This window comes from Centruroides sculpturatus, unplaced genomic scaffold (genome assembly GCF_000671375.1).
Source record: "Centruroides sculpturatus isolate CEXI.00-Female unplaced genomic scaffold, Cexi_2.0 scaffold1762, whole genome shotgun sequence".
Taxonomy (NCBI): Eukaryota; Metazoa; Arthropoda; class Arachnida; order Scorpiones; family Buthidae; genus Centruroides; species Centruroides sculpturatus.
In genome coordinates, this window is record NW_019385897.1 from 67,883 (window position 1) to 86,110 (window position 18,228).

An 18,228-nucleotide genomic window follows, 5' to 3' on the forward strand; every position below is an offset into this window, starting at 1 on the left:
GACCCAATTTATTCATTCCCTAAATGACTTGTGTGCCCCTAAATCAGGGAGCATGCAGGTCATTAATGCACACCAATTGCAAAATGTAAGCGGCCGAATGGCCGAGCAGTCAAGGTGGCAGCCCACCACTCTGGGGAACCCGGGTTCGAATCCAAAGCCGGGGGTGGTCTGTTCGAATATGTCGGGCCCAGTCTATCACCACCCGGCAGCCCCATTGTGGGCCTGACCGAACCCATAATGGGCTTGCAAAAAAGAAGCCCTCCTAGTGCCCACAGGGCAGAGTGTTAAAAAAAATTTGCAAAATGTACAATATGGCAAAAATCATCATTTTATGTTTTGAAGAATGTACAGAAAATTCATCTGAAATTTAAAAAAAATTGTTTATGTTTATGCACTTTATATTTAAAAATCTGTTTACATTAAAAAATAGACAAATTATAATCTATTGTTAGTACACTTATAAAGGAGAAAAAAAATAAAGCTCTGTACAATCTGAAATTAAGTGTTTTTGATCATTGCTGAAACAATTTAATTTGCAAAGAAACTAACATATCAGATTCATTTATAATTTATTAAAAACTTTTAGTAATAAATGTGTATTAGGGTTGGCCCCATAGTATCCAAAATTTTGCAGTGGGGGCAAAGGTTGGAGACAAATAATTATATTAGTAAATTTTTATTAAATTTTTTGGGATTTTTCACAAGTAGATTATAGAACACATTGTCTTTCTGTTTGCATTAATACAAACAGAAAGACAAAGCGAAAATGTTGGTTGAGGGTATAAGGTTACATAACTCGATCACCAGGAAGTGCAAGAGCAGCGTTTGCCCCCTCCTAAAAATTTTCCATAGGACCAAAGATCCATAAAATGCCATTGGGACAATAGAAGGTTCCAATTCTTTCTATATAAGATGTGGAAAATCACTTTGAATTCTGAATCTAAATTCTTTATGAAAAGTAATAACTCTGAACTTGCTCCACTGTAAGTGTCTTCAGTAAAGAAAATGCCACATCAAAATTTATTTTATTTGCATAATGTTTATTTAAAAATTTAATTACAAGTTTATTAAAATATTTCAATTTTTTTTCCTCATTTTTGTATCTAACTTTACCAATTGTAAATACTGATGCAGATTAGTAAACCATTAAAAATATTAGAATTTATATAAACTGAATAAAATAATATATGAATGGTTATACTGTATACAGGTATAACATGATTATACAAAAAAACTTCAAGGTAACTGTATCTACATAATGAAGAATTTATCTAATAAGTATATTAACATTAATTTCAAAAATACAGTATTTAAAACATTACAGACAAAAACGAGAAGTGAAATTACACAGCTTAAAAGAAAATTAACATTTGAATCTTATCGCAACTAGAAAATTGACAATTATTTACACAATTATCTTTCTGTAATTCAAAATTCTAGTAAGTAAAATCCTTCTGTTCTTAACACTTTTCTCTCTTAACTTGGACAATAAAATACCTGATTTCTCATCAATTATCATGCTATAAAAATACATTGTGTGAATATTGCATGGTATTCAATATTTTAAAATGTAACAAACAGAACATTTCAAAACAGTATATAACAATGGAAGCCAGAAATTTACATTTATGTAACAAAATTTTCCTCAGAAGTAAGAAATAAGACCACTTCTACTCCATATTGTCTTCATTTTCAAATATATTTCCCATTTAGTTGAATAGTAAGGTTTCTTCACCCCTAGAGTTCAGAAAATAATGAGTTTTATCCAATGAATTTATTTGGTTTTTAACAAATAATGAACTATTACCTGAAATATTTTGTAAAGACAGGGTCATTCCTATTATAGATCTAAATTTATAACCATGGGAAGGTGCCGACACTCTTGGTTCTGTAATTATAGTTGAAAGACTTTCAAGCAAATCAGAAACACATAAAATTAGAACAAATGAGTTTAATTTAATACAGTGATTGACACCCACTTACATTTCAGAGAAGTATTACAGCATATTCCATAGTTGGTATATAATCAATCTTGAGACTTTTGTAGGCAGCTCACTTTTTTTAATTCTTCAACCCTAATTTTAAAAAATAACTGAAAATTAATAAATATTTACCCACCATTTAAACACTTATTGCAGTGATAATCTGTTTTTATACATAGGTATAATCATAATATATATATATTATTAACCTAAAAAGGAATGAAAATTTAAATAAGTTAAGATATTATAACAACAACAAATGTAAGTGGAAATGAAAGATTTAACATTTTAAAATGTGTAGTATGTTTAAAAGATGTAACTTATGTTTGTATAATATAGGATGATTCTAAGTATACGTGAAAAATTTCAGAGGCTAATTCTTTGAATAATTTCAACTATAAAAGTGCATACACATATTTCTAAGATATGTTTGTATGCAAAGTTAAAAACTGTATAGTTGTAATAACTGTTGAAAAAGAACAATGCAACAGTAATATAAAGTTCTATCATCTACTGCAGAGGTGGCCAACCCAAGGCCTGCGTGGTGATGGAACAAAAAAGAAAAAGGGAAAGAAACAATACAAAATCCTTAAAATTAAAAAAAACATGACAAGGGAGAACTAATTAACATTAGCATAAATTTTGAAAACACAGTATTTTAATAACTTCTTTAATAATTAAAGTTATTGTCTATAATTACACGAACTAACATTTTTATCATGCAAATGAGCAAAACAATATTTGGCTGCATTGAAAGAAATGCTATCAACCACATGATAACACTGCTATTGAGTCAGCTGTATTGATGATGTGTTGACTGATCATGTGTTAGTCTTTATGTACAGTTGCCAGCAGTTGAGATTTGACAGTGATCGTGTTTTATTTTTCAAGTTTGAAATTTTTTGTTAAGCGTGTTTAAATTAGGATTAAGTTCTTACAAATGGCTCCCAGTAAAGCTGGAATATCTGAACGACAGCGTGAACATGATGTGACAGGCTTTCAATAACAATTGGGAAGAAAAATTTCTCTTCACACAAAAAAAAGTAATCAAAACCTGTATATTTGATCTGTTCTGCCACAGTTGCAGTGCCAAAGAAATATAATTTGGAAAGACTCTTCAGACACACACGAGGTAGACATCACAAATTATCTTATGTACTTAATAGTTGTATACAATGAGAAAATTGCTTATTTCCAACAAAATTCAACCTAATTAGTTCATTCAAGGAAAGACGAATTGTTTTCAAGCAAATTGTCTCAGAAAAATCTTGACCATTTTTCCACTGTAAAAAGTTTTCAAAATGAGAGTGATAATTTGAATTTGGACTTTAATGGGTATCATTTCTGCCATTACAACATTAATTGAGTCGTTTGATGTTTTGAAGACTTCGAAGCTGAAAGGAATGATCTCACTCTTTCTTCATCAAGCCATTCTCCATTTTGAAGAGCAAAGTAGGCAAACATCCACCCAAAACTCAAATGGAAATTGTAGGTATTAAAAATCACTCAGGACTGATAGCAAAATTTCAAAGTTATATGAAACACTGACTTTTCCTGATTTCAAAGCCTTCTGGAAATTTGTTCCCAAAATTGACTACCCAGAAATGCATGATCTTGCCCTGAGTTCTGCATGCAGATTGGTTTTACCTACATTTCTGAGCAGACATTTTCAGCAATGAGCTTTGTTAAAAATAAGTACCGATCTGTATTGACAAACACTCGTGAGCAATCTGCTCTGTTATCAACGTCAAAAATATATCCTAATATTGAGAAACTTAACATTAAGTGAATTTTAAATTTTGATTCTTTGTTTTTTTAATTAGAATTTCAAGTTTTTTTGTTCTCCTTTCAATAAGAAATGGTTTTAATATTTTGTCACTTTCAAACTAACTCTAGTTGCTTATTTAATTAATATTTGTTTTTACATTCACCTAACAACATACTTTAATGTTATTTAGTGTATCTTTAACTACAAATTTAAATCAGATTTAAAAGAGTAATAGGATAGTGGCCCACAAAAAATTTGTGCTTATTTATTGACACAAATGTAAAAAATTTGGCCACTTTTGATCTAATGTATCCAACACATCCACAAATAAGAGAATGTTGTCTCCTGCAAAATATTATAAAATTGCATTGTGTCAAATTAAGTAAACATTCTCAATGGGGCCCATACATTAAACATCCTGTAAGTTTAAAACTATACCATTTTTAACATATGTTCATAGCATAACACTTTCATAGTTCAAATTACTTAAAGAATCACCCAATAGAATTTTTCACATATAGTTAGAATAATCACATATACATCAATGATGGCAAATACTTCTCCAAAGAGGATCAATAGTGAATCCAAAATTTAACTCCAAATTTCAGGTTAAATTTAATTTCAGTTATAAATTCTTCTTAGGAGTTTTAATAAGCATTTAGTTTATTAACTTTTAATTTGTATCTTAAAAATATCAATGAAACTTCATGAAAGGTGATAAAAACAAACTGTTTGCTTTTGTAATAATCAGGTTTGATAAAAAATTTCATAAGGATTTTTCTTTCTAAGTGAAATTCCATTAATCTGACATTCAGTATGCTGGCAAACCTGTTAAGTTGGCATGTGAAGCTCGTCACTGGGGTAGTTAATAGTACATTGTTCTTTACCATCATTATCAATCACTTCTAATATAAACATCATGGACAGAAAAATCAAAACAATTTGATGTGCTAGGTAAAACCAGTTAGCTCATGCATAATTATTCTAACATAATTAGTCCCAAACATCAGTGCATAAATATAATACAAAAAGAAAAATAATTAGAACACTCTGAATCAATAATTAATATAAAAAAAGCTATAATACATAATTGCTCTTACACTTATAAATTCAGATATACAATAATTATCTATGCGATAAAACTGAACAAAGCACAAACTAGGAATCAAGTGTTTTGGCTTCAAGCAAATCAAAGGTAAAAATAGCAAGAAAAAGATTAAATGCGACATTAAATAATTGTAAACATAGTTGTTTAATTTTACATGCAAAGATATCCAAACTTCTGTCCAAAATATCAAAAACACAAACTTTCCACTGTCCAATAAATTAAAAACATTAATAATTCAAAACTGAAACAGCTCTAATGATGCTGCATTAACAAACTTTCTCTAAACTTAATTTCACACTTAGTGAACTTGTAAATTTTAACATTAACAGCAGCAATTTACTATTGTATTAAACAAACAGTATCTTAAAATCTGCTACAATGTTTTCTAACAATTCCTAACAAAAAATACTTTTAAACATTCAATATAAATAATTTCTGTTATTATTTAAATTGGGCCACCAGTAACCAACCAGTTTTCCTTCCCTAAACACCGAGAGTTCAATTGAAAGTTTGCACCTTAAACACACAGTTTTCTGAATTTTATCCAGATCTATAATACCTAAATAGAATCCACATTCCCTTAAAAAACCTGCTGAAAAAACCTCCCTAGGCAAATCACCCAAGTGTTGCATTGCCATAACTCAAACAAAACAAAAACCTATTATTTAAATGAAACATCTACCATCAAAGATACAACATTCACAACAATATTAAAGAAAACTGAACAAAATTAGCATTTAAATGCAAAATAACAACTATAAACTTACTATTAGGATACTTAAAACAATTTTAAAACAAAAAACTCAGCAAAAATAATATGAAATCATACTATTAAAAATACAAAAATATATTCACTAAACACATGAAGCAAAAACCAAAAACAAAAACAAAACTAACATTATAAATAAAAATAAACAAAAAATTAAATACATAATAAAATATAAACTATATACATAACAAACAAATACTTACATAAAATATATTCTTAAAATGCTTCCATATATTTTTAAAATATACACAATACCAGTCAGATAACTCATCACAAATACGAGCTTAACATTAATAAAAAAACAATTCTCAGTAAACTACTGAAATTTATCACAGTATAATGTAAAATTACTAACAACAACTGTCATTAATACATATTTATATATATAAAATTTCGACTTACCTTAAAAACTATAATCCTAAACAAACTATAATATTAACATTAATTACATAAAATATAATCACTAGTAAACTTTAAATCCTCAATATTAACAATATACAAACACAAATTAAGTACAATATACTTTATCACACCACTAAAATTTCAGAACTTTTCCATACTATACAGTTGTTCAAAACTGATTTTAACATGGCCAACATAAAACATTAAAATATAATATTCGTTGCTGTAATATTCAAATAACAGGCTATTCGCATATTTTAAAAAATAAATACGTTAATTAAATTCTTTCGCATTAAAAGTTCTTTACAAACAACTGAAATACATTAAAAACAGTTAAGAATAATTAATTAACTTATTATAATCTCACATTTTATTCTTTTCATCCTATGTTCCTACAGAAAATAAATTATATACATACATATAAATATATATAAAAATCAAAAGCTATTGCAAACAGTTATATATCATAACCTATCCCAAATGCTTAGCTAATACAATATTAAATATTAAAAAAAAAAATGCTGTAAATACAAGTAGTTAGTTACATATAATAATTATTAGATATTTAGAAACACAAAACTGAATCTATCAAGAAAGAATTAATTAATTAAATATATCAAAATTCTAAATTTCATTTTCAAAAACTTAAATTACAAACGTTTTAATAAAAATCTGTTATAGATAACATGCATAGAATTCACAAAAATCTATAAAAAGAAAATGCTTTACTTTTGTCCTTCGACAATCTTTCTACGTAAAGTCTTCTCCCTAAACTAATAACGCTTCCTACTTGTGCACTTTAAACAACATTATCATCCACCTAACACACTGAAAGACAAAATATTTTCTACTTTCTTTTTTTACATACTTCTTGCATAACCTGCAATTCATTCAAAAATATCAAGCAAATTCATACAATCAATGTACCTTATCAATAATAATTAAATTTATACTCCCTGAAATCACTTTGCACTGTGTGTTCTTCTGTGCCACTAACACAGTAAAAAATGAAAATTAAGATATCAAAGCGACCGTTTCTATGCCGATTTTCAGTCGCATACATCTGGTCAAAGAGTAAACAACTTTATAAATATATGCAGGCACGCGCACGTAATACAAAAATTCTTTTGCGTATTTTACTGTCTGCTTTTTGGGTCCTCCAATTTTCTCTGTGTAGCTAAAGGTTGTATCTGCAACCACTTCTGCGAAATGACGTCACAAGAAATGTAAATTCCCTGAAATACCCAGAGAAATATTTTCTGAATGGAAGTAAGCAAGATTGCTTCTTGTTGTCTTGGTGAACTTCTTGCAAAACCTATATTGAAACTGGTAAAAAAAATGTCTAGTGCACTTATAAATGTTACATTCACATAGTTAGGATTTGCAAGTAGCGATTCTTAGAAAAAATAAACATTATAGAATATTTGTATGGAAATCTTTTCGAAAAATGTATAATTAAAATCAAGGGTCAGTCTCACAATCTTTGAAAAATTTAATGAAACTTTTGCAAAATTTCAAAATAGAATGCATTGTGGTGCGTATATTTAATAGTTCTTCATATTGTCGGCTTCTTTGTACTTATTCTTACTGCCCATAACATTCCGGTTTACACGATCATTCAACTCAAGCAAATTTTTCATATTTCTATTTCCCTGCCATTAAGTTCATTTAAGCAGTTGGTAAGGACAAAAATATAATCTAAACGGTATATATATGACCACGAAATAAACCTTTATTTCTAGCCTAACTGTCAAATAGCTATCTCCATATACCTTGTATGTGCAAACACAAACTTTTCAAATGAACGTAATTAAGAAATTGGTTTAATGTTTAAATTTCACTATATTGAACACCATTTTTTCAAGGTAAATAAAAGTCAGACTTTTCAAATGTATCAAAATAATGAGAATTATTTTTAGGAAAAGTCTTACTCTCTCTGTTCTTGGTCTGGCTGAAGTAAGTTTTTATTGTTGCAATTTTTTTTCATGATTAATATTCTGTAAATAATAACTTTAAATTAAATCAGTAAAATTGGTATTTTAGCTATTGAATTTATTTCTGTAATTTTTTTTAATGATATATGTACAATATTTTAAATAATTTACTTAAAAATTTAAATATAAATGTTACATAAAGACATCATTTTATGTGCACGACTAAATTTATTGTAATGTATACCAATATTGTATTTGTCTTATAGATTATCATTCATTTACACCAAAGTTAGTGTGTTTTTCTTCTTGTAATTTTATTATTCTGAAAGTTCAATAATGTATAATCTTGTTTGTTAATATTTGAAAAGCTGCTTACCTTGTTTTTAATGCTATCAGAAATTTAGAATATTCCTATTTTAATGTTTACTGTATTTGTTTAGAAATTGAATGTCAAGAATAATAGTCGTTGCATGATCTGCAATTTGTTTTAGAATCATGAAAAAATAAAAATAATTTATTGTTTAATATTTTCTATTGTATCCAGAAATATTTGTGGTATGCCACATTTATTCTTCATAGAAAAGACAACTAATATTATTTGTTCTCTTGTTAATAATAAAAAAAAGTTCTGACAAGATGTATTTCTGTTTGTAAAATTACATCATTATTTCAAGAACAAAAATCAACTATACTAATACTCATTGGACTTCCTTTGGCATTGATAAATGTCCTTGTCTGATGCATAATTTGACAAGATTCTTCTAATACTTTGATTCCTACCAATTTTGTTGCAATTTTTCCAAAACAGCTAACATAATTGGTACATCATGTTTAATTATGCTTTCTAGCACATACCCAAAAGATGTTCACAATTGGAGTGATTGCTAAACTTTGTAAAGGACAGTCTATATTTATGAAATTAGTTTTGCATTCTTCATTCAGTTTTGTTACAATGATACAGGTATTACATCCTAAAACATTGCAGAACTATTGGGATGAAAATGGAGTGTAGGATGTATGTTCATCCAGTGCTTTAATTTAGTCCTGTGACATTGCAGTTTGCTCAACAGGGACAAGTGGACCTAAACTAGTCCTACAAAACATAAGTTTCATAATCAGAAACTTCCTTGAGTCCTGATGAATACATTGTATCTCATTTGGTTAGTCTCACAAATTAACAATTGGATTCAAGTCTTGTTTAACAATATGCTTTAGAATATTCTTTTTTTTGCCATATTTAGAGTAATTTACAAGAGTTTTCCATGTTCTACTTTTTTCACACTGGTCTGACATTTGAAGATATCTTTTTAAATGTTGTACAACTGTCATGGTGCAACATGATTACGACGGAATTCTGATACCACCTTTAATTTTTGTCAGAAGTTATTGCTATCAGCAAACTGCCACATTTTGTGTGTTTAATAGCTTAAGACTAGTTTACACCTATTTAAATAAGGTGAAAAACATTAGTAGAGTGGAGAATAACAGAAGTTTGGTCCAATCTTTTTGTCATAGCACTCTATAATGTTTAGGTAAAATAATCCGGAAGGTTTCGTTGAGAAATATATATTTTATTTCTGCAAAGAGAAATTCCTATCATATGTAGCAATGACCAACACAAACACGTAAATCCATTAAAATTATAACAAATGTTGAAAATAAAACTCTTAACATTAAGATATATAGTATGTATTTAGGTACAATATGTATTAACTTATTATTGATGTTAAATTTATTATTTTTCATTTTATGATAAATTGTTATGTATAATTATAAAAATGATTTTGACAGCTTCGGATATTTTTTAAAAATATATTTCTATTTTACTTTTAAAAATGAAGTGTTAGGAATTTAAAAGTAAACTTGCAGTTAATTCCTCCAAAATTCATAATAAAAATTATTTTAATAATAAAAGGTAATGAAATATAAAACAATCTAAAGTTAAATCTGTTGCATTCATTAGTATATAACCTTCAATTTAATAATAGCTGTTTCGAAACTATTTAAATTCATTATTTAGTATTCAATTAGTATGTAGTAGAAACAGCAGCATAAATTGAAATCAAAATTACAGATCCATTAAAAATGAATCAGGATCAAAAACAGTTCAAATATTCTTTTAAAATCAATTTTGTATTTTGACACATTTTCATTAAACTTGTTGGAATTACAAATTTTAATTAATTAAAACATTTTTCGGAAATGGCCGTTCTACCAATAAATGCATATTAATTATAATTTCATAAAAACTGTTTTAAAAATTTATGCTAAGAAATTCATTAGCAATTGTTTTTATAATTTTTATGAGCATCTAATAAATTTACGTCAGATGCTGCAGATAGATATTTTACATGTAGCTAATTACGTGTATTGTATGTAAAGAGATATATTCTTTATTTACACCGAGTACTAATAATTTGTATGTATTACCTGTTTAATATACTGAAAGATAAATATCCTTATATTAAAAATGAATTAAACTCACCAGCTTGAGTTGCTAGATGAAAAATGTATCTATTGTAACAGGAAGATAATATATAAATTTAGTAAATAAATTTCAGAGGAATTTATCTTCTTTCATTTTAGGAATTACACTAGACAGCCAGGTATTAAAATATTGTGTCATTTGTAGCTTTTCTGATTTCCCTTTAGACTCCATAGGACAAATACTTTGAAGTGACAGCAGGAAAGTCTGTTTCATGACACTGTAGAATGGAGAAAATTTAATTTGGAAAAAGCTATCACATATACTAACACATGAAAATTTTAAATTAGAAATTTATTAGTAAAAATGAAAATCTTCCATATATAATTTATACTCTGAAATTATTACACTAAAAAAACTAGTTTGTCATTTATCTAATTAGAGATGTTCAAATTCAATTTTTCATTTATCATTCTGATATTTAATGGATAAACTTTTTTTGTAATAGGTATTAAACATATTGAAATCAAAAGTTCACTTTATAATAAAATGTTTTTTTAAATGACATACAAACCATATACAAAGTAGAACCCCCTAATATGCAAGACTTGATTAACTTACATTCTGCATTATCCAAAAATGAATCTGAAAGAAAATATACTACTTTTCTTATATTCATCAAAGCTTTGCTATGAATGCATTGATAGTGTAAATACTTAAATATTTACAATCTGAATAATACCGAGTGACTGATGCAGGTGACTCAAACTCTGACCTGTGAATACTATGGCCTTTTTCCATTCCCATTGAGAATTCAGCCAAACCCACAAGGAGGACAGCTGAGTGCCGAGGAATGGAATCCGACATGTCCAGGACAGACTATCTGTGACGACACTGTGCCCACAGAACATTGCAGCAGGGAAGAACCACTATAAATTAAAAATGCTAAAGGACTTTTTTAAAGTTCAAAACAATTACATGTATTACAAAATGATTTCTGTTTAACTTCAATGTGAGACAAATCATTCATATTAAATGTATGATAATACAATTTTTACTCTTAAAACTATTGTATAAATCTGTAATGTAAAAAATGTTGCTATTATATATAATTAAATTCAATAAGATACAGAGGCTTAAAAGTGATACCGTATAAATCTCCTGTATTTGTAATTTTTAATCCAAAATGACCATGGCAGTCCATTTTATCAGTTTTCAGCTATCCAAGATATCATTAAGTCATATTACTTCAGATAACCAGAGGTTCTACTGTACGTACTTCACTATTACTAAAAGAAACTCAAATCATAATAGATGATCAATTTGCAAATCATATAGACCATAGTGATTGCATGTACTGCTGTCAGACTAATAAGAAATAAAATACTTTACTTTGTGTATTTGCCACTTTGTTATAAACATTTGGAGATAAAGTATCAATATTAAAAAATTATACATAAAACATTGCATTATATTACACATTTAAATAATTAGTATCAAAAGTGATTGATGATTTATGAATTGAATTCATTGGCTGTTTCCAATTTAAAACTTGCTTTATCAATATTCCACTAATAATTTTGATGTCAATAAATTAACTACTTTGGATGTTTATCATAATTAGGTGATTGGAAAAGATTATTATTCTTCAATGTAGGAAAAATGAGGTTTTTCCATCAACCAGGTAGTCAAGTTATACCTTTTCATTTCTATAACTTGACTACCATGATTTCATTTGATATTCTAATTAAAGAAATAGTTGGTAAAATTGGTTGTTTCTGATCTAAATATTTCCAAAGTTCTTTATTGCTTAAAAAAAATTTCCATCTTTAATAATTAGCTTCATTCATAAATTCTGATGTATTTAATACTTGTATTAAAATTAAGACTTCACTAATTCATTGGTATTAAATCAAGTTATTTGAAATTTGTGATATGAGGGTGGCCAGTAAACATGGCCAAGAGCTGCACTTATGAATCAACATACAAGATTTGTGGATACAAGACTATAAAGAACCATTACTTAACACTAATGTCAATATATCATTTTGATTGATGACAATAAGATTTAATTTACTTGCACGAATAGATCACACAATGCTTTTGAAAGGCTTTAATGATTTATTTAAACTTTTCACTCAATATCTGAGTGATGTATGTTGAAGTTGAACCTTTCAAATTCAGGAGTCGTATACCATTCACAAACCATACCTTTGCCACTTATTCTATTTTTTTAATCAAAAATTTAACGACTTCAGCTTATAAAAACTCCTACTCAAAAATTAATATGAAATACTGAAATATTTCAATCTCATAAAAATAGATTAGTATATTTTAAAAAGTTTCTTAACTAACTTTACCTTGACAGTTAATACTTTATGAAGTCGTGAGTTAAAGCAAAGTTGGCAGAAGTTTCAATTGTACTATACAATACCTTTTAATCAATTTAAACACTATTTTTTTTATCAAATGTCAAATTATATCTAACTGCTTCATTTTGGAAGTTTCAACAATGTTCACTTTATTTAAAACAATGGATATCTTAATGCAGTGTGAATGATAATGATAATATACAAAAAATTTAATTTCTTTTTGCTGGAAAAAACCAGCTTATATAATTTTAATATTTTTTCATGAAGCTAGGTATGTTAACTGCAATTTCAAATTCCTTAAAGATAAAAAATATTCCCAGATCTCACAAAGTGATCTATTGTTAAAACAATATCACATACTATAAAATTTTAAAATCTTTTTTATATAAATAAATGATTAAAAAGCAATAAAGTAAAATAAATATTGAAATTATTAAATCAATATTAAGAACTCAAATTGTATAATTCCCAAACAGGATCAATGATTGCTTTTGTACTATATTTAAGAACAGGACAGTGAGCAAAGTCAAGCCTGTATCTAGTTCAATTCCATATTTTTGGCATTAATTTCTTAGTATTACTAAGACCTGTTCAGGAAGAATGCAAGATCTCTAGAGTACTGTCAAATTAAGATTGCCAAAACTATGCTCTTATTAAGCAATGCAAAATCATTTCTGAATGGGTATCTTGTTTTAAAAACTTCACAAAACTGCCATTTAGACTGCCAGATATGCAAGACTAATGGCAATAGTCTGTTACTCTTAAGGCTTGAATCAAGTTCTGGTTAAGAACCATAAGAACTTTTCATAGATTTGCCCAAATGTCAGGTCCCATCATTCAACTGAGTCACCATAACGGTAAATATAAATTGAAGACCCTCTTAGTGACTCAGAGCAGTCACTTAACAATAGAGGAAAGTCAAAAAATGAAAAACTATTTAAATACAACTATGAATAGAAATAATCATGGCATTAAGTCATCACTTACAGATCAACACTTGTCATTTTCACATGTAGATAATGGAAGATTTTAATGGTTGCATGCTTTGGGCCAGTGCAGTTGCTTGAAAATCAAAACTGCCACTTCTCGTCAGACTTGAACATATACTCTCGTCAAATGCTTGGAAACAGCCTTTGGCTTTTTAAATAGATATTGCAATTTTACTGTCACCTATAAATACAGATATGTATTTTGTACAGTTTCAAAACATGTTCCATCTCTTCAATAAAGTGCCAGGATTTCATTACATTCTGGCTTTAAAGCACCACTGTATAACTGTAATCCAACAGATACAAAACTGGAAAATAGTGAATACTAAATCTATGCATGACTGAAGACAAGTAACCCAAATGGGAAATGCATTAATGGAAAATTTTGCACTTAGTCATAACATAACTATATTATTTTACATAGCAAGCAAAGTTTGGTGACTCAAATATTTCATCATACTATAGTGAGGCATATAAAAAAACTATATATACTTATTCAAGCTCACTAGGCTGAATGTAGTACGAATTATTTCAGTCAGGCAATACTATTCATGCTTGAGCAAATTTGTTAACCATTAGAAATGACAGATCACAACAGTAATATTTCAACAAAGATTTTCTAATTTGCACAAGACTTCATATGAATATTTAATAATTTCTCTAAAATAGATGTTAATAGAAGTAATGTTTTAAAGTTTTCAAAATATGGTTTTCTGTTTGTTAAATTATTACTGTTTGTTAGAATTACTTAAAAAACAGTAATGAATAGCCACATTTTAAAGTTTCATGCATTCTGTTAGTAAAAGTGAATTTCTTTATCACAATTCCTTCCACAGATATGCTGCAGAATTTAATTTATAAATATTCTGGTATATGTAACAAACAATTCAAATGTATTTTTAGCAAAAAAATGCTTTTGAAAATACAAAATTTCATAATTCAATTCTTACAGCATCCTCCTTCACTATGATTTTCATACTTAATGAAAAACAGGCATCCAACAAAAGTTCAAATTATTGAATTTTGCAAGAATAATCACTCTTAAAACATTAGAAGCAGACTATTACTTTGCAATAAAAACTTTCTACCTTCGAAGTATTTAATACTTCTATTCATTTTAAAAATCAGAATGCATTTTAACTACCATTCAATTATTTGATATTTCTAGAGTAATTTTAAAGATATTAAATCAATATTAAGTTGGAGTTAAATTCTATCTACATTTAAGTCACTATCTACCCAATATCTTAAAAAAAAAACACTAGAGAATTATTTGAACTTACAAACTGTAAGCAAAGGTTATCATACGTCAAAATATACTTGATTTAATACCAATAAAAACATTAAAACTGATATTAGTAAATTAAAAACAAGTCAACTTTGAATATTTAGAACATTATTATTATTATTTAAAGTTTGAATTATGATTCCATAAAGTAGAAACACTATATTGACTTGAATATATACACCTTTTTTTTACTTTAAGTCATAAACATGAAATTGTGAAACATTAAATTCAGGAATTTTGTATAAAACAAAAATTATGACGCCATTAAAATTTGAGTCTTACGTTAACCTCCAGCATTGGATGGTTTAAACTTGGCAGATTGCAGGGCTTGTTCTTAAAACCCGACGGAATTGTAGACCAAGGTTCTTTTGTCTTATCTTTAAAGAGAAGTTTTCATTTTAATAAACATTTTGAATTAAATAAAATTTAAAAAATTTTTTTTATTTAGAACTTTTTTTTTTTACATTTATCCTTTTACAGCACCTTTCTAGAAAATTTACGTCTGAGATTGGAAAAGGATTAAAAGTCAGAAAAAAATCGCGTAACTTCAAACTCTTACCGTTCCTTTACTTTTTCTCAAATACCAAATTTCAGCTCGGTTACTGAAAACAAAACACTTTACAGGTTATAAGAACGTACGGTCGTCTGCCTAAATTCATAAAACTTGAACGATTTATATTGATAAAAAGTAACACTTCCAAACCTTGACCTATATATAAAGTAACGAAATTAGAAAAATTCTAATTTAATTCTGCTTGAAAATCACTCGAAACATTCCAATGTCCGTTATTTGTACTTGGTATTGAGACAGCGGAACCTAAAAATAGTTCAAAAACCTTTAGTGGAATTCACCATCGGAATTTCAAAATGGCGGACAACAAACTACGCAGTTATACAAGATGGTTATAAGGTGCTATAAATAGGAAGAAATATACATATTTACAATACAAAAATTAAGCAGGAGTTAAACAAATTCAGTCTTCCTTCAAATAAAGTCCATTAAAGTCGTCCGTTATTGAAATTTTTTCGATGAGAAAGGCGACCGACGAACAACACACCACTCTTCCATACTTACCAACTCCGCAATACGGGCGGAAGACAGCGTTGACGTCTTTAAACAAAGAACGGACTTCTCACCGTATACGTGCGCCATTTCGCAAGAAATAGTTCGGAAGCAATGCCAACATTGTTACATTCCCTGTAAAAATTATAATTAAAATATATAATATTTAGCATAGAACTTTAAATTTCTTTCATTCCAATATGATATTTTGAACGTAAGTTAAAGGATTAAAGAAAAATCTAACACTGGCTATCGGAAGAACATTATAGTTCGGTAAGCCTCCTACGGTTATGTCGCAATGAAATCGTGATGTCATTGTTGCCGTTATTAAAAATGATTTTCATGGATTGTCGCGTTATGAAATTTCGTTGCGATTATTTTGTTTATTTATTCGTTTTTGTTTCTGAAAATTATTTTTATTTATATACGGAGATATTTTCTAATAATTGAATGATATCAATTTATTTTGAAATTGTACTTTAATACTCAATTACTAAATAAAACTATTAAATAATATAAAGAATATAAAAGTAAAATTATAATAAAATCAGTTTACAAAAAGTATTATTGATTTAAAATGTATAATTATATAATTTTTTTCTGGAATTCTTTTGGAATGCGCGCGCTTTTTTAAAACTTGTATATTTCCGCCCTGCGGACATCAAAATGACCTTTTTTCACCTTAATTTTGAAGATTTTTTGAATTCGGCCTCTAACCGTTCTGTGAGCATGAAAAAGGCCTTTTCTAATCATGCCCATTAAAGGTTCTGCCAGGCCCATTATAGAACAACCGGACGGTAAGGGACGACGCGTCCTTATTTGGCAAGGACAGTTTTTAGTTCAGTTTCAATGTCCTAACGTACTTATTTAGTGATGAAATGTCCCTCCTAACAGAAAAACGAATAGAAACAAATACGTACAGTACCTATTATTCACGGTTTTCTGGGAGGAAACATTTTTTGAAAACTTTTGGCCTAAGGTGCATTTAACGGGAGGTTGGCCTTCATTTATGATCCTCAACCACGCATTATCGTCATTATTCTTACTTTGGAAAACCAAAAGTTGGAATCTATATCGATTTATTTTGAAATTATACTTTAAAGTCAGCTGCTTTGATGACCATATGACCAAGCGTTCAAAATAGCAGCCTACCGCTCGGGGGAATCCGGGATCGAATTCTGACGAGTCGAAATCGGGCCACGTCTCATATCACCCGGCTACATCATTGTGGGTCTAGCCGAACCCCTAATAATTTTGCTAAAAGAGGCCCCCTTAGAGTAAAAAATAAAATAGAAATAAAGAGTAAAATTTAAAAAAAAATACTCCCACTCAACGAACTTTTATCTCCGGTAATGCTTAAATTTCGAGAACAAACGTTTTCGGCCTCACTCGAGGTCTGCTTCAGGTTAATTGAGAACGGGGTTCCAAACGTAGAACGACTTTCTCCGGAGCAACTTCAAACGTTGAGTTTCAAAATTAAATTGGAACAAATGCGCGTGCTGTGGAACATCGGCGACTTCTTGCTCTTCGCATAGTAGTGGATTATGATTCTTTGAGGCTTTAAGAGCTGATTTTGTTATAACGCTCTTTATGTAAAAACTTTTTTTTAAATACTAAAAAGACAATAAAATCCTTAAATAATAAAGTTTTTCTTTATTTAATTTGTTGTTAGTATTAGAACATAAAACGTTACCGTTCGGTTATTTAAATCTGCAAATTGATGATCGAGTTATAATTTAATAATAAATTCTAGAGATACAATAGAGAGGTTGCGGCCAAAGTTTTTATCTATAAAACGTGAACGTTGAGCGCCGCCATCTTGTAAGCCTAGAAGTTTGACAATGGCGTTTAGAACGCCATTGTCAAACTTCTAGGCTTACAAGATGGCGGCGCTCAACGTTCGACGTTCACGTTTAAGAGATAAAAGCTTTGGCCGCAACCTCTCTATTATCTTTTTGCTATGTAATTTTTGAGGCTCCTTCGAGACGACGAGACCCTAGGCGCGTAGTGCGCCTATCGCGTAATCGCCACTGCAGTTTTCTCAGATTGGAATCTTTCTTTTAAAAATTGTTTTTGCCCTGTGAGCATTAAGGGGTTTTCTTTTTAGCAAGCCCATTATGGATCCGGC

General features: G+C 28.6%; 1 long non-coding RNA gene across 1 annotated transcript; it reads right to left on the bottom strand.

Moving 5' to 3' along the window:
* Positions 1-486: 486 nt before the first annotated feature.
* On the bottom strand, positions 487-9,766 carry LOC111612458. The gene is made up of 4 exons (XR_002754606.1): positions 5,831-9,766; positions 1,984-2,075; positions 1,808-1,888; positions 487-1,737 (listed from the first exon to the last, which is right to left on the bottom strand). It is a non-coding gene; the product is annotated as an uncharacterized LOC111612458 (long non-coding RNA).
* Positions 9,767-18,228: the final 8,462 nt, after the last annotated feature.